Below are 6,151 nucleotides of genomic sequence, written 5' to 3'. Positions count from 1 at the left end.
TAGGGAACCTGCTTTGTCAGGGGGGTTGGACTGGATGATCTCCTGAGGTCCCTTCCAACCCCCACCATTCTGTGATTCTGTGACAATGAAGTCTAACATCTCTATGGCAAGTTGAAACCACTTTGTATCTCAACGATGGTAACACTTCCCTCTAAACTTCATCCCTCCTTGGGGTAGGAAGACTGTCTAAATTACTTTCTGGTGTTGAGTTCAGAGTTATTTTCTATGATTCAAGGAATAACAAAGAAGACTGTGCTTATGTGCTGCTGAAAGTAAGCCTTAGTCCAATCTAATTTCTGGAATAGATGGTAGAAAAAAGCCTCTTCCAAGGATTTGTCTTTCTCATACAGTTTAAGGTGAGATGCCCAAGGTTCAGATCAATCAGGTTTGGTGGGGTTTTTTTCCTGATAAAAAGCATTAGTTACTTCTACATAAAAGAAAGGGTTTTAACCTATCTCATACTGATTTTTGAATATATGGACTAAACCACTGGTTTTGGTAAGGCAGCACAGGCAGCAAGTTTGCCACTACAGTGTCTCCAACCAAAACTGCTCACTAATACTGATGTCTTTAAAAAAAAAAAAAAAAATCAAAAAACTGAATAAAGAAAAAAAAAAGGTCTTTTAAAGATTTCTTATGTCACACACAGATAGAGATTCTGGAAAACCAGAGGTCTGTTTCAAAACTAAAAAATGTGATTTTCTTAATTTCAGTGTTTTAAGCATTAGATCATTCTTCTTACAACTCATAAATAAACTGTGCTACAATATTCTACTCTAACCACTAAACTTCTCTTCACTATCCTACCTTTTTCAGCTGACCTTAGACAAGTACTTATCAGCCATCAAGATCTCATTTAGTTTTATATCCTCAGCTAATCTTTATCTGTTTTACATAGTAACTTCAGTGTCTGATGAACATGCAGTAAATCACCACAGGATTCTTGGTTCAGTCAGATGGTAACTGTTAAGAAAAGCTGAAAGAATCTTTATTCCATACATTTATTTCAGACCTCAAGTATCTCTTCTGAATTCAAGTCCAAATACATTTACTGTTGTGTTCTGTGATTTATGAACTCCTCTGTATCCAGAAAAATCACATATGTACCATTATACTGGTGGCCAATTTTTATTGTCTATAACCGCCTGTCTTTAATACAAACTATTTTTAAAGCTTAAGAAATTGCTTCATTTTTAACTGTTTTCACCTGCTTCTACTTTGGTATTACACCATATGTTTTAGATCTTTTATTCTCTCTTCTGTTCAGACTTCTGCCATAGCCAAAATTATATTCAAGTCTCTAAGTTTAATCTCTACTTCAGCAAGCTATTTAGGGAAGAAGTCAGTAAAATAACGGTTTTCACACATCACATCTAACTGTTCTCCCCAGGCTGAAGTACGGCACAATTTAAATAGTGTATTCATAGAACCATAGAATCATTTTTGGTTGGAAAAAACCTTTAAGATCATCAAGTCCAACCAAAAACCTAACACTGCCAAGTCCACCACTAAACCATGGCCCTAAGCACCACATCTATGTGTCTTTAAAATACCTCCAGGGATGGGGACTCCACCACTGCCCTGGGCAACCCCTTCCAATGCCTCAGAACCCTTGCAGCAAAGAAATTCTTCCTCACATCCAATCTCAACTGCCCTGGCCACAACTGGAGCCCATTTCCTCTTGTCCTGTCCCTTGGGCCTTGGTTGAACAGACCCACCCCCTCCGCTCTCCCCCCTCCTCCAAGGGACTTGCACAGAGCCAGAAGGTCTCCCCTCAGCCTCCTTTTCTCCAGGCTCAACACCCCCAGTTCCCTCAGCCACAAGGGAACTCAGCACACTTGTGCTCCAGACCCTTCCCCAGCTCCGTTCCCTTCTCTGGACACGCTCCAGCACCTCCATGTCCTTCTTGGACTCAGGGGCCCAACACTGAACCCAGCACTCCAGCTGCGGCCTCACCAGTGCCCAGGACAGGGGGAAGAGAACTTCCCTGGTCCTACTGGCCACACTGGTGCTGATCCAGGCCAGGATGCCCTTGGCCTTCTTGGCCACCTGGGCACTCTGCTGACTCATGTTCAGCTGCTGTTGCCCAACACCCCCAGGTCCTTTTCCACCAGGCAGCTTTCCAGCTACTCTGCCCCAAGCCTGGAGCTTTGCATGGGGTTGTTGTGATCCAGCTGCAGAACCCAGCACTTGGCCTTGTTGAACCTCATACAACTGGCCTTGGCCCATTGATCCAGTCTGTCCAGATTGCTCTGTAGAGGGACTATTACATCCCATTTGGCAAATATAAGTAAAATTCCAAATCTAGTTTGGAATTGTGTTAGATAAGCTTAATTTTCAAAGTAATACAAAAGTTCAGGGACCACTTATATTTGTAGCTTTGCAACCTAAATTAACAATGAGGACATTTATGTGTTAAAAAGATTTAATTATCCAACTGAAGATCAGAAACTTAATCCACCAACTAAATGAAGCTGATACCACTGCTATTTTCACATCACCATATCTGCAGTACCTTTGATACTTCCTGCCCAACTGCATCCACCCAATTTGAAAAGAGAAGAAACTTGACGTGGCTTTTTCCTTCACTCCTGATTTTCAAGGACAGTGAGCAGAATGGCTGCAGAATGGAGATGACTGTAGAGCAGACTTGGCAGAATGCAGCTGAAACCCAATTATTCACTATTATACAGATAAAGAACTGATGTAATTTCTGTGACTGTAACAGTCACTGGTGTGATAGCAGAGAGTCATCCATCAGATGTAGGGAACAACTGTGCCTCACACAGCACTACCAAAAAATAGGGTGGTTTAGAAAATTATTAATTTCAAGATTAAGCCCATGGATAGGACACCCTGTATGAGGATAGAACTAAATAGCTTAACCCAGATAAGATAATGACCTGAAAAAGAATCACAAGTTCTTGCTTGATATTGCTTGAAGTATGAGGGGCATACAAGAACAAGGTTTAAATATTTACTGAAGTTTGAGTTATTTCAACCTCACCCTCTTTTTTGGGGGGCTGTGAGGGGGGCAGGCAGGGGAGGAAGGAGCTAGTGTTTTCCCTCCAACCTAACCACATCCTATTTGCTCACAGTAAAGGAATGTTGTACCCAGAGGAGAAACCTTGGGTTATTTAAATGTGCTGGGACTTCTCTGAACCAGAAGTAAGCAAACCTTGAAAGCCTTTTAACTGAGGAGGACTACCATTGTCCAGCCAGCTCACTTGAAACCACTATTCCCCAGGACAATTTGAATCAAGTTTTAGGAAAAGCAGGCTGCTAAACAGCCACAAACACCAAAATACCCAACACTTCCAATCTCTTAGAACTCCCACCAGAAGACCAAGGCACAAAAAGCTTTGGCTGCACAGTTTCAAAACCTGTTTCCTTCACAGATAAACTGCACCATGGTTCTACCAGCTTCAGAGCAGACATTGGCACAGATCTGAAGTAAAATTCTCACTTGAGTGGTTGCTGGAAGGAATACAACAAAAACGCAACAGTATGAAACTGCCTTCACCACCAGACTTCTCAATTATAGAGATGCAACATTGAGCACTTCAGATCCTTTTTAGATCAAGCTACCAGTTGATGGTGGAGGTCACAAACTAACCTGAGTGACTACTAGCCTACCAGGAACAGCTAACTAGTCTACCAATGATCAGTATGATTGGAAAAGCTTTTAACAAAAATTAAGATCCTCACCTGGTGAGCAACGCTGAAATAAAACGAAAAGGCAGAAAAAAAAGGATTACAAGTGTGCACTTTGCTTTGTTAGTGATGAGATTAAGATATGAATATGAATCACAAATCACAAGTGAATTCAGATTTGATTACTGTATGGTTTGTAGTTTCTACTTGAGAGAAAAGCTATACTTGTAAAACAAACTTGATGACAAAAATACAGACTGCCAAGGGGGAAAAAAAAAAAGCATATCCTCATTCAAGCTTTACACAATACAAAGATAATTAGTTTACTGGGAAAGGAAAACATATTGGCAGGTTTAACTCTATGAAATATATTTTCAAAATGCCTATCTGAATAGCTCAACAAGAAGATAATCAAAAGCAGAAGCACTGCCATCTTTCTATTAAGAAGTGTAACTGCTGTGACCTTGCTCTTGGAGAACGTACAACAGCTTCAATATGTACAGGCTGTGTAAAAGAAAAGAAAGCAAAGACCCAGACGATGAAAGTCAGGTAGTTCCTGGTAAGAATCATAGAATGGTCTGGATTGGAAGGGACCTTAAAGATCATCCAGTTCCAACCCCCCTGCCAGCAGCAGGGACACCTTCCACTAGACCAGGTTGCTCAAAGCCTCATCCAGCCTGGCCACAAACACTTCCAGGGAGGGGGCACCTACAACTGGGCAACCTAAGACAGTCACCAATTTATACAAGAGAGTGTAATTCTACTAGTTCAGCACATAACCATTTCGAACGCCTCAAAACCAAAGCCAGCAACTCATGGAACAAACGACACTGATGGCTTTTTTGTAGATTCTGCATTTCCATGACATATTTCAGCTTGAATTCAAGGCTCGCTATGTACACATCTTGATGGATATCACAACACAAGGACTATCTGTAAGGACAGAGTAGACAACCTGGCTATCAGAACTTTAAATCTCCCTGCCACTGAAGGATCATTTTTAACTAGAGGATACGTTCTACAGGTCAAGTCCCTGCTTATTGAAAAATGAAGTCATGTTTTGAAAAAGAATCTCATCAGGAGTATAGTGTTCCAATGGGAGTAAATTAAGACTAGTATGTCTTCACAGAAACATTTCTCAGCTGTAGATGTCTGGGGTCAGTGGTATCATCTACTGCAGTAAACAAAATCTGCTTTCTCAGACTGGTCAGAAGCACATAAAAGCTTCTAGTTCCCAGAACTAGTATTAACAGTATTTCAATTTATTAAAGAACACCTGATCTAATTCTTAATCTACACACAGTTAATATTTGCTGACCCAATGAAGACAAAAGCATTAATTTGGTGATCAAGAATAAAACAACCCTGGATTCTAACTAAATATCCTCAAGAATGTGGAACATAAAAATACAGTTCAAGATAAGTTCATGGCAAAAAGCATTCTTTGAGCAATACAGTTGAACAGTTAACACACACTCAATCTACCACAAAGAATCAACTTTGCTTTGACAGCTATTAGATTTCTCAACAAACCATCTCCCTCCATCTGATTTAAGTTTGCCAAGATTTCTTCCCAAAGCTGCCATTTTATTATCTCAGCCGAAGCACCAGAGATGATTAAGGACTTCTCAATTGAGTTAGAAGATGTTCATGTCAGTGGAAAGTCATTCTTCACTTGCTTATGTCACAATTTTTCAGATTGCTTCGTTGCAAGTGGCTTATTAGTTAACCAGGCACAAAGCAATAACCACCTTCAGTTGTGGTCACCCTCCTACAGCTGAAACTCTGATTTTCCCATTCTTTGAAACAGGAGCAAGGCCACAGCAGTGAGGACAGGACCACTTTTAGACTATGTTCATGCAACAAGTGGTTTCTAAATGCTCTAAAATTATCCATGTGCCTGTTCAGTAGCACTTATCTCCACTTATTTGCAAATCCAGCTTGTCACTCTTAAAAAGAACTGAAAGACAACACAGTTGATCAAAAAAGGTAACTTAGGAGCAGTCTTGTAGCAGAACTGGTTTTGATAAAAACTTTGCTTTACTCAGAGGCTTGAGAAATGAAACTTTTTACATCAGAACTTACACTGGCAGTATCTCAGACTGCATGACTTAAAACTGGGTGAACCACACACAATATAACGCAAGTTTTCTTTATCACCTCAAATAAGCATGTCCAAAATACAACACCAACATATCAAATGAACTGCTTGAATGTGTGCAGATTAAAAGTAAATCTGGTCTGACTAGCCTGAACTTTTCCACTTCTCTTTAAACTAATTAAAAGCATCCCAAACTGGGGTAAACCAACCTGCTGGTTTGAATTCAAGATTCAATCAACAAGCCATGCAGATATGTTAAAATCCATCATATATAGCGCTGCAGCACTTCAGCCCTGAGCTTATATATCAGCTGTAGCTGTACAGAAGCTGTATTAGAATAAACTCACTCATGGAAACGAAGGGCAATTAAGCTGGTGAAGGGTCTGGAGCACAAGT

The sequence above is a fragment of the Antrostomus carolinensis genome, unplaced genomic scaffold, assembly GCF_000700745.2.
Source record: "Antrostomus carolinensis isolate BGI_N321 unplaced genomic scaffold, ASM70074v2 scaffold170, whole genome shotgun sequence".
Classification (NCBI taxonomy): domain Eukaryota; kingdom Metazoa; phylum Chordata; class Aves; order Caprimulgiformes; family Caprimulgidae; genus Antrostomus; species Antrostomus carolinensis.
Note: the sequence above shows the minus strand (reverse complement) of the source record.